Source organism: Suricata suricatta, chromosome 6, assembly GCF_006229205.1.
Source record: "Suricata suricatta isolate VVHF042 chromosome 6, meerkat_22Aug2017_6uvM2_HiC, whole genome shotgun sequence".
In the NCBI taxonomy this organism is placed as follows: domain Eukaryota; kingdom Metazoa; phylum Chordata; class Mammalia; order Carnivora; family Herpestidae; genus Suricata; species Suricata suricatta.
In genome coordinates this window covers 51,930,596-51,942,637 of record NC_043705.1, presented here as the reverse complement: position 1 = coordinate 51,942,637, position 12,042 = coordinate 51,930,596, and the positions used below count along the sequence as shown (strand labels likewise).

Genomic DNA, 12,042 nt, shown 5'->3' with positions numbered 1-12,042 from the left:
ATTGCTTTGGCTATTTGGGGTCATATATGGTTCCATAACACCCAGGAGTTTTTATCTGCTTGCCTAAACATGAGGCAGAAGGAGAAGGAGGGGTGGAGTCTTAAAAGCTCAGATTCTTTGTTATAAGGTATCAAATGGAGATTAACCAACAGAAAGAAATTCAGCATTGTTCCCTATATCATTTAACTACTAAGTGATGAAGCTGAATTTTCAACCCAAGTCAGTCTTTGGCTAAAACTCATGTTATTTACTACCACATTAACTGACTTTGTTACCCTGAGCAAATTACATCACCCCCTGAGTCTTGGTTTTCTCATCCATAAAATGGGAATCATATCTTTGTCTGGTCCACGCCAGGTGTTCCATTAGTGACAATTGTTATTGTTAACCCTTTGTTCCTGTTGAGCTTGTGTTTGTTGACATTACTTCCTTCTCCTATCTTGTGTATCCCATCAGGATTGGATACCCTCGTGTTCTAGTATCTCTTTGTGAAAAGTTTGGCACACAGCTACTTCCCTCAGAAGTATATCCCTAGGTGCCAAACTATTACCTTTTTCTCAAGATAAGGTTGAGAATAATCCTCTTCCCTAGTGAATCAAGAGATCACTTTAACATCCATTTTCCTGGCAAGCTTCAGAAAGGAAGCAGCAAAACTTTCAGTAATTCAGACACCACAGCAATGTGACTGAGGCGCTACGAAGTGAAAGGGACCTCACTCTATTCTTGGTTATCAACTTTGAAATACTGACTTTCTAAGATCCTAGGTAAGAAAAGGTGTGAGATGGACAATTTTCCCCCAATGATCCTTTAATGTCATGTGGTTCTAGAATCATCTATTTCTCTAATACTACTCCAGCTCATGCATCCCATGAGTTACAAGGTGTTTTGAACATAACCTCTTCTTAATTCATCTTTGTTGAATTAAAACCAATACATTAAAGACTGATTTTGAAGCAATGGCACATCAACTTAGCCACCAAAGGCTTATGTGTTGTGCATGCGTGTGCGTGCGTGCATGCGTGTGTGTGTGTATGTAACAATGAGGCTAATAAGATTATAAAAAAATAAGGGGCATTTCAGAAAGTATTTTGCTAGCAGCCATCTTTTTACATGCGGGAACTGGAACTATTTCTGAAAACTTCCATGTCCCTAGACTGCATGCAATTAAGCAATTGATTAATCAGGTGGTGGCATCCGCCCACAGCCTGGAACCGGGTAGGTGTGGGGCCTGCAAATGCCCATTCTTTCAGCCAAGAGGCTGAGGATGTAAGGCAAAGATTACTCTCAAAAAGCTGTGAGAGTAACTTTACTGGGCATTTTAAAAATCATCATTGAAAAAAAAAATCTTGGCCTTTGTCTTTCAGCCAGCAGCCCTGTTTGTGGATGGGAACAGATGCTACCCTGGCTAAGTAAAGAGCACAACATGAGCCTTTTTCTTTCTGCTTTTTAAACCAGTAAACACCATCCACTGTGGACCAAAATCAGACAGGTGGCATCCATTCGAATTGTAAATGAGACACTGAGATAATAAGTTGTGGGATCCACCGTGGCCAGCCTCAAGGGAGTGGCTCCGGTCAGAGGCCTCATTGTTTTTCTCCTTTAATGAGCAGACTCTATAAAATATACAGATCCTGATGCCACTCTGATCCCCTAAATCTTATTAATTGTTCTTTTGTGTGCTCTTATTTGCACAATTTACTTTTAACGCACCAGAGTGTTAGTCATGACTGAACAGGGCTGCCTCTCACAGAGACCCTGGGCTTTCTGTGCAGCAACAAGAAGTGGTTCTATGTGGGATGATTCCCAAGGAGTCTGTGAAGCTCTGACAGTGCCTGTGGCATCGGCTTGGCACAGCCCCTCAGAGTCTGGGTACTGCTGGAGCTGGGGGAGTCGAGTTGGGGTTTACACGTGGAGAAAGCCAGAGGAGCCTCAGCCATTTTCTGACTTGGGAAGGCAGAATTGTGTGGCCCGGTGAGCAGGCAATGGTGTTTATGACCCTCGGTCAGTGTCTTGTCTTCCTGGGATAATGTCCCCAGAAGCACCTTGCTGCTCTGTCTTCCTGGTCCCTTGAGGGCCCTTCCTCAGCTCTCCTCCAGCACCTGGTGGGAGAGCAGGGGAGGGTGTTTGGCTTCAGTCTCAGGAAGGCTCATTTCTCAAGTACTTCCACTTTGGCTAATTTGACAGAGATAAAATTCTCCAATATTCCTTCATTAAATGCCACTTACCATTTATAAGGCAAGAATAGTATTTCTCATTAACGCTGTTAGGATTGGGCCATGTTTTCCATTGAGTAACCATTGCTTGGTATAACAGTGACATTCTTTAGACAAGTTTTTGGGTTCCTATATGAGGAATTGTAATTCTGGTAAGATAAGAGCAACAGTAGCAAGAAACCAGAAAGGATATATCTTTAAAATCTTGACTAGCTCTCTGAAATCATACTCGTTATAGCTAACAAATAAATAGAATAGTCTATAAGGCCAATTTAATATATATGGAAAACCTTCCTCCTACACAGACTAAATGTTTTGCTAGAGATCTTCATACATAAAGTCATCTTGGTCCTACAAGCCCAACACATAAGTCACATAAGTTTGCTGGGGCCAGAAGTAGTTTTTATTTGTAGTCTGGGGTGCTGCAGTTCAGGACAATCAGTAGGCTGAGTAGAGAGGCCTCATGTCCCTTGCTTTCTCCTAATATGAGTATTAATGTGACGTGAAAACCTGAAAGGTGCTGGCTTAGATGGGTGCTTGGAGGTAGGTCCCCTCCCTGGAGACCCAGTGTCTGATGACAACACAAGACACCTCGCTAGACCAAAGTCCCTGCTGACTCCACTTTTGAATGTTGCTAGCAGAGAGATCTAGGGCAGGGAGATTTCTTCCTTTGCAGTGGGATGCCTGGCTTTTTGTCAAGACGTGACTATAGCCCAGCTCTCTGACTTATTTCTTAATGACCATGGTCCTCATCAAATACAAGCTAGGCCATGAGAGACCTTTGAATGCTAAGAAGAAACTGAGGGCTGAAGAGGGAGGGGGGAACTGCAAGGGGGGGTGATGGTCATGGAGAAGGGCACTTGTGGGGAAGAGCACTGGGTACTATATGGAAACCAACTTGGAAATAAACTACTAATAAAAAATAAAAATTAAAAATAAAGAAGTACATACAAATCTCAAAAAAAAAAAAAAATGCAAGCTAGGCCATTTGTGGACTAACTTGCCTTTGCTAGTAGTCAATGTGGAGAAGCTTTCCCTGGTGGCTGGCCAGGCAGACTCTCTTCACTACTCTGTTTCTGTAGCCATTTCCTAGGGTGTGGCTGGGCAAAGACTCAAAGAGGCAGCTGGGGAAGAAGGGCCTTCCAGGTGGTGGGAAAGAGACCAGAGACCCTTGTTGGCATGTAGACAACCTAATAATAACCCCCTTCTCATCAAGGTGAGGAGGCCAAAACAGCCTCTCTGTCTCCCCTTCCCACCTCCTTGCTCTTCAGGCTGCATACCATCCTGTCATTACTTGTTTTTCCTTTCCAGGATGCAGCTTATGTTAATTTTCACTAGTTTGCATCTGGAATAAAAAAGGAAGTGAGTTCATGATAGAGGGGCACTGTGTATCTTTTCATGGATGGGTCTTGAATGCTAGACTCCGGGTTTCTGCAACTTGGGGAGAAAGGTCTGGTGCCCAAGGAAAGATCATATAGAATGTAATACTAGCTATATTTTTAGTGACTCTCATTTTCCAGGCATTGAGATGGGTGCTTTATATGTGCATTTTTGAGAATCTAATGTAGTACAATATGCAAATATGAGTACATTATTTATTTCTGCTGCTCAGAAGAAGCAAGCTCTTCATTCCTGGGGGATGGGAAGCTACTTCTGCTTTTCCTAAAGGCTGGGCTTTCTTTCCCTTAGGAAAGATAAACCAGCTCTTTGTTGGTGATGGGCCATTGGCTTCATAAATCATCCAGCACTTCTCCACTACAGCTACTAAATGTCCCTCCCTGTGAAACCAAAGGGTAGGAAGAGGTGCTTCTTTGTTTCCAAAGGTTGAGAAAGAAGAACTCAAGGCAGAGGAGAGTTTAGTTTTCCAGGATTCAGGACAAGGGAAGAGGGGTGGTTGGTACATTCCAAGAGTGGCAAAATATGAGTCCATTTGTAGCCAGCATTCTATAAGTTGCTGGAGCTTGGAAGGAAAGGTCTCAGGGTTGCTAGAATTCAAAAGCAATTAGTCCCCAGACCAGCTAGGCAAGAAGGGAGTGCAGCCACCCAGGAGGGCCATCTGCCTTTGACAAGGATGTATGAGTCTGGCAAAAATCCTCTTTGGAGGTGATTTCAGTAAACTGATAACCTGAGGTTTCTTCCCTGGATTTCCTTGATATTCCTGGATTACCAGGTCAAGGGGTTAGGAGTGGTAAAACTATGGCAAATACTGGACTGCTTATAACATTTGGTAAGGGAGAAAGGGGTCTGGATTCGACATGATTCAGAAAAAAGTAAAACAGCAACAATAACAAACAATGACAGTCCAAAACAGGCAAAAGTAAATGCTACCTTTTGGAAAAAATACGTAGGTGGTAAAACTATAAAGAAAAACAAAGGAATTATGAGGAAAGTCATATGGGAGGGAGGCTAATGTGATGGGAAGGTGCCTTGTGGATAGGACTGCAAGTACAAGACACCAGCTAAATGTGATTTTCAGATAAAGAATAGTATTTTTAGTAAAAGTATTTCCCAAATATTGCATGGGATGAACTTACATTAAAAAAACAAAACCCATCCATTGTTTATCTAAAATTCAGTGCCTGAATTTTTTTAATTAAAAAAATTACTTATTTACTTTTGAAGTAGGGAGAGAGAAAAAGAAAGGAGGAGTGAGGGAGTTGGGGAGGCAGAGAAGCCGTCTCCATGTGGTCAGCACAGAGCTTGATGTGGAGCTCTAACTCATAATCCAAAGTGTGAGATCATGACCTGAGCCTAAACTAAGAGTCAGATGCTTCACCAACTGAGCCGCCCAGGTGCCCCAGAATTTTATTTGATAAATCTATCTGCTAAACTTCTAAGGTACTGGCAACCTTCTATTTTGTGATGATGGCTATTCTGTTTTTTGACTGTGGGTCTTCACTTTTGTTTTTTATAAATGTACATTTATGTTTCATATGCTCTTCTGTATATATTACCTTTCATAATAATTTTTAAAGTTTATTTATTTTGAATGAGAGAGGGAACATGCACACTAGCAGGGGAGAGGCAGAGAGAGAGAGAGAAAGAGAATCCTAGGCAGGCTCTATGCTGTCAGCTCAGAGCCTGACGTGGGGCTTGAACTCACAAATAGTAATATCATGACCCAAGCCAAAATCAAGAGTAAGACGATTAACTGACTGAGCCCTATTCATAATAAATTTTGTTTTAAAAGTTTTTTCTTCTCAAATATTATGAAAGTTTTTACTAATTTAAAGAAATCATCTATTTATCTTGTTCCTTATTCTCCCTACTCTCCCCCACAAATGTTATAAGTAAGAAGTGTATCCATATTCCATTATAGATGAGGCAATTGAGTCTCAAAAGTTAAATAACTTGTCCAAGGTCACAGAACTGGAAAGTGGTAAAATCGAGTTTAAACCTGAGTCTGTCAAACCCTAGAGTCTATGCTCCTAACCACTGTAAAATGCTTATGTTGTATGGCAACACACACACACACACACACACACACACACACACCACAACACAGACCAAAATCTGGAAACTTGAAAACATGTTTGTCCTTAGAGCAACGGGATGGTTGAATCATTTTGACAATGGTGTGATGAGTAAAAGAGAATAGAAGATATAGAAGATATAAACAGACACCAACACTGAGATGTCACATCTGTTGGAATTATCTGACAAGGATTTTAAAAACAGCCATTGCAAAAATGCTTTGACAAGCCATTATGAAGGCACTTGAAATAATGGGAAAAAAATGTGAGTAAGAAAAAAAGAAAAGAAATAGCAAAATTTTTAGAAGCCAAAAATATAATGAAAAAATAAAATACATATTGGGGCTCAACAGCACAATCAAGAGGACAGAGAAGGAATCCATGAACTTAAAAATAGAACCGGAATTAACCAATCTGAGGAAAAGAGGAAATATAGACTAAAAAAGGTAAAATGAACAGAACCTTTCAGGGACCCATGGGACTATAACAAAGAATCTGACATTCATGTCATCAGAGTCTCAGAGAAGAGCAATAAGTAAGACTGAACAAAAGTACTTAGAGAAATAATGGCTGAAAGCTTTTCAAATTTGGGGAAAAATCAGAAACATTCACCTTATTAAAATAAAATATCAGAGTGGGCGCCTGGGTGGCTCAGTCGGTTCAGCATCAAACTCTTGGTTTCAGCTCAGGTCATGATCTCACAGCTCTGTGGGTTTGAGCTCCACTTCAGGCTCTGCACTACTTGGGATTCTCTCTCCCTCTCCCTCTTCTTTGCCCCTCCTACACACACACACACACACACACACACACACACACACACACACACACACCCCAAACCTTGAAAGCAATGAGAGAGCAATGCCACTTTACCAACACAGTAAAACCAGTGTGAATAACAGTGGATTCCTCATCAGAAATTGGGGCGGGGAGGGGGAGGGGGCAAAAAGAAGTAGCACAACATTTTTCAAGAGCTGAAAGAAAAGAACTGTGAATTCTAGAGCCTATGAAATTATCCTTCAGGAAGCGAGTAATCAAGACATTCTTGGGTGAAGGAAAACCAAAAAGAATTTGTTACTAGCAGATCTACTCTGAATGCATGGCTAAAAGAAGTTCTTGACACAGAAAGGAATGAATCTTGGAACATACGGAAGGAAGAGAGAAAAAGAGAAAGTAAAAATATAAATAAATAAAATGGACTTTCCTTCTCTTAAGTTTTCTAAATGAGATTTGTCACACAAAGCAAAAAGCATACCACTGTCTGGTGTGGATTTCAATGTATGTAGATGAAATATTTGAGACAATTATATTGTAAATCATGGCAGTGGCAGGAGGGACAAGGGGACGTAAAAGGAGGTAAGATTTCTACACGTCACTGAAACTGGTAAGATAATGTTGCCAGCAGATCTTTGTGGTGATCTGTATCGTGATTGTGCTGGTGCATATAGAAATGTAAACATGTGATAAAATGGAATAGAACTATACAGATACAATGTGTCGATGTTGACTTCCTGGTTTTAGTATTGTATTGGAGGTATACAAGATGTAACCATAGAGGTAATTAGATTAAGGATACATGTGAACTCTGTCACATCTTTGCAATTTCCTGTAAGTCTGCAATTATTTCAAAATAGAAAGTTGAGTGAGAGAGAGAATGAGTAGAGGACTACAGTTCTCATGTTCCTTCTGTTGTAATTTACTTTAGGGGGTCTAGGAAAAGTCCAAGTGCTTTTAAGATATCTGAGTCTAGTTCTGGCTGGGTAGAGACTACACTAATTGAACAGAGGTGTCTGTGGGTCAGCCTGAGACAAGACGATTTTGTGTCTAGAACATGTTGGTTTCCTGTACCCTTTCAAGGGAATCAATATATTAATTTTCATTTACCTAGCCATATGTGGTCAGGACATGGTTTATTTGGAGATGTCTCCTCTCCCTGTGCATCAGAAGACAGGGCCCACAGACACAATTTTCCTAGAGAACAGGTTACAAGATAGAGAGCCTGTTGGAATTTCCCCTTCTTCTTCCTTTTCCACTGGGCCCACCATCTAACCTGTGTGAATAATGTGTGCAGCATGTACATTTGGACCCTCTGTGACCCCTCTCGGCTCCACCTCCAGACTAGCCTTCACATTTCCCCCACTCCTTTATCTATTACCATTTTCTGTATCCAAGTCACCTTCACTGTCCACGTAAATTACTTCAATATTCTCTTCTGGGTCTCTGCACATCAGTATGAGTGGTATTCTAACTGTGTATACCGGGTCATGCCACATCCCTGCTCAGCACCTGCTCTTTGTGCCACTGACTCTTTCTTAGACCGTGCATCGCAGCTGGAATGCCCCACATCTGGGTGGCCCTCCGTGACCCCCTGCCTGAAGCAGCTGCCACTTCATTGACTCCCCATTACGTGAGTCTGTTAATTTTCTCTAAACATTTATTAGGCTTTCTCATGATTCTAGTTGGTTTCTTGTTTATTGTTTGTCATTCTCCTAGAATGTAAGCTATGTGAGGGCAGGGACTTTGCACTCCTAGTCACCGTAGCAGCCCCAATTCAATAAGCATTTGTCTACAAAGTGAACGGGTACATGAATGAATGAAGAACTGTAGACTATTAGACCTGGCAGGGACCTTCTTTCCCCAAGACAAGAAGCCCTTGGGGACCTCTGGAAGATGCTGCAGAGAGAAGACAATGACAGTAATCTGACAGGTGCATGCAGCACCATGAGTTTGGAGAGTATTTTGAATTATCATGCCTTCATTCAATACAGAGCAGCAAGTTTCTTTGGAGGTCACACGATTGCAGCAGTGAGGAGCCTGGGTCAAGGGAGGACAGTTTAGCTGCTCAGCACGCAGGCACCTGGCCGGGCAGTGTCCCCACTGGGGCCAGCAGCTGAGCAGCCTTCAAGATTCAGCCTTCCAGGTGGTCTATATCAACCACATCACCTGAATCTATAGCAAAACTAAGAAGGAAGTCCCCAGGGAGGGAACAGACTTCAAGAAGCCATGGAGACATGCTGATGTGATGTGGAGAGAAGAGAGACAAAAGCAGGAAGATAGATGGTAAATAAATAAATGGAAGCCTTTTTTAAGCCGAGCTAGTAGTGCCTTGGAGGCCTCTGTTTGTCAGACCCTCAGCCTCTGCTCCTGTCTTCCAGGGAATGGTCAGCAGGACCTGGTCTGTGTCCCCGGGAGAGCCTCACGCTGCCTCTCTGGTCCTGGTGCTGAGAACACAGAGGTGTGCACCAGGCTCTACTGCTGAACTGGGGTGTCCCATGGGGTCCTCTGTTGCCTCTGTCTTTTTGAAAACATTGGGACAATGGTGAAAGAATTTCAAAAGTGACTCTTTGTTGTTGCTTTTGTCTTGTTTCAAAAGACTTATAGTATTCAAGGGACCAACAGTCCCAGTCTCCAAAAAGCATCCGTTTGAGCAAAAATGTTACCACAGAAATTCCACTTGCATATACCTTTAATCATGTGGCAAATTACCTTATTAACCACTAGGGAGTCTAGTCTTATTACTTAATTAAACCATCTCTTTCTTTTTTTTTTTTCTTATTAAAACCATATGGGTTTAAACTTCTGTGTGGTTTTAGATTCTTTTACCCTTCTTTGGATGTCTGTGTAATAATGGCTGCATAAAAGAATTTCTGTTATTTTGTGTTGATAACTAAAGGGTTAGCAACATGAAATAAAAGGGTGGGGGCTGGTAGAGATGGTCTGGATAGGCTCACACTGGCCAGTGACGTAACAGCCACTTGGGTGGTATGAAAGTCTGAGATGTGTACCCGTCACTTACTGCATCTCTCGCCAAAACATCTGGAATACAAAAATCCTGTCATTAGACAGCCCACATGTTAGGAAAACAAAAGGGGGGTGGGGGAGAAAATCCAGTCCCCCAAAATGGCTGGATAAAGCCTCATTATTACTGGTAGGAAATTAGACATTTAAGGTTATACTTCAAAGCAACTATTTTCATTACAAGAGGCTCAACATTTTGATTTATTGGGCAGCAGAACAAGATTGTGACAAATATTTCCACCTCAAAGAACAGACAAATCAGGCCTCTAAAAAGTCATATATTAAGTAGTTTAAAAATAAAGTTTGTTGCAACAATAGCCATAATGATGAAAATTGCATGCTTTGCTCACAGCCTCCAAATAAATGACTGCTTTAGCATATTTGCCAGAGACAAAATGATTTAATCTTGTGGGAATTTTCTTCTAATCAAAGGAAAGTACTAAAATGTTGTAAAATGAAACAGCTGAAGTCGTTAGTAAGTCTGTGCTACCTTTCGCCAAAGGTCAGCACAAAGCAGGGCCTGTTTACAATCCTGTATTTCAGTCTACACTGCACCAGTCAAGAGAGATGTTAAGAATGTAGGATGGGTTCTGAGGAATCTATAAAGATAATTAAAGAATAAAACATAGGATTTTGAGACAAAGCTGAAGGAATTTAGAATATTCAGCCTTGTTTAAAACACACACATACACCAACCTAGAGGGTTAGGGTTTTAACCATTTTACATAGAAGGGGTGTGTGGCACTACACAGTGACCATCTTAACCCATCTCCATCAGGACACAACCTTTTATCTTGTGACACGGACAGTTCTGATTAGATTCGGTCAGAGGAAGGCTTCAGTGAGAGCATGCACAAGTCAAACTGGAAAACGGGTTTCTTGGACAGGATGTAAAGGTGTCTTCTCTGTAGGTCTCTGAATAAAGAAGCAAGTATCTGCCTAGGTGTGGGGACAAAACATAGTGGAAAGAGCACAGGCTGTTGATGTGGGGCTCATAGTGTGGGTTCTAGTCTCAGCTCTGCTGTCAATGAACTCTGTGACTTCTGGCCTAATCACTTAACTTCACTGGGTCTTGGCTTCTCATCCGTCAGATGAAGATTGGCCTAGGTGATCTCAAAGGCTTTGTGCGTGATATTTTGATTCTAGAAGGGAGACAGAACGATCATAGAAGGGCAATAACGTCCTTCTTTATTTTATTCTTATGACTCTAGTTGCCTAGAAGGGAAGTTTAAGTATATGTGTATACACGTCTCTGTATGTATGAATGTGGTTATCCTGGAGGGAGGGAAATGGAGACTGTATGCACCTTAAGTATGTTCATAAAACTATGGGTGTAATTTGAATTTACCTAAATCACCTTCTCCTTTAAATGCCACATAAAGAAATTCTAAAGATGAATGCTTTGTAAGTTGAGTAATTACTGCCACACATATTTGTTTTGTTAGCACACATTATCATTTGTTAGGGGGCCTGCTGCAATTCTGAAAGCCATGCTGAGTTCTATCAACTTGTGTGTGGATTAACTTCTCGGTAATGCTGAGCGCTTCCACAATCTGGCCTAAGAACTGGGATCATGAGTTTCAATGAAGTGGGCCTACAATGCTGCAGAATTGTTATGTGTTCTAAATCACTGAAAGATAAGTAAATCTTGCTCAGTACCCGTTTTTCTTTATCTTAAGGGTACTTCCCTGAGGACAACATTGTCCTGGGAGCATTTCCTAAAGGGAACAGAGAATCTTGGAGAGTCCTGGTGAGTGGAAGAGAGGAAGGAAGCTGGCACTGTGCTTTCATGCCCTACAATGGCTCCTCCCAACTCATCAACTGACCATTACTGAGCTCCCATCTCTGGACTTCAAGACCTTTGGAAAATGTTCATAAACATGTTCAGAATCCCCTGGTGTGAGTAAAACATTTTTATAAGATTGTAAAATAAAGAAAACTGGCACACATTTTGTTTGAACAAGTGTGCTGGCAATTTCTTTTCGTAAGGTGAGGGACTCTTAAACAAGTCTTAGTATTGCTCTTGGGGAATTTGGCCTCTTAATTTTGGAAAACACAATAAAATACATGCAAATCTCTAAACCTTGTAGATGACAGATCTTAAACCTCAGACATATGGGGAGAGAATGTGAACAAAAAGAGGACCCTGCTCAGGGTATAGTTTGAGAAACAGAATTAAAACAGAGACAGTGGGATTCTTGCTTTGATCCTTGCTTATGTAGAAACATGAGAATTTGGGAGGACTTCTTCATATGGAGAACTCCCACAGCCTTCTCTAGGAGGTAAAGTAGGCCTAACCATTCATAAACTAGTTGTTTCCAGAAGAATGAGGCATAAAATACCATTGTTGTGGCTAATTCATATTAACTGCCACTATTAAAAGTTAAAAGCTTAAAAGCAAAGAAAGGATGGGAAACAGAATTACTCTTTTGTGACTAGATACAATAGAAATTATACATAATTTTCCCCTTTTCCCATTTTAAGAAATGTCCTTGAAGCCCCAGGAAACCCCACCTCTGTTGGGAGTTGAACATGAACTGGGGAAGACAGAAGGGAATTAT

At 41.3% G+C, this 12,042-nt stretch overlaps 1 long non-coding RNA gene across 1 annotated transcript; it reads left to right on the top strand.

Annotated features, from left to right (window-relative positions):
- Positions 1–4,990: 4,990 nt before the first annotated feature.
- LOC115294498 lies at positions 4,991–11,430 on the top strand. The gene is made up of 3 exons (XR_003909914.1): positions 4,991–5,051; positions 8,000–8,090; positions 11,161–11,430. It is a non-coding gene; the product is annotated as an uncharacterized LOC115294498 (long non-coding RNA).
- Positions 11,431–12,042: the final 612 nt, after the last annotated feature.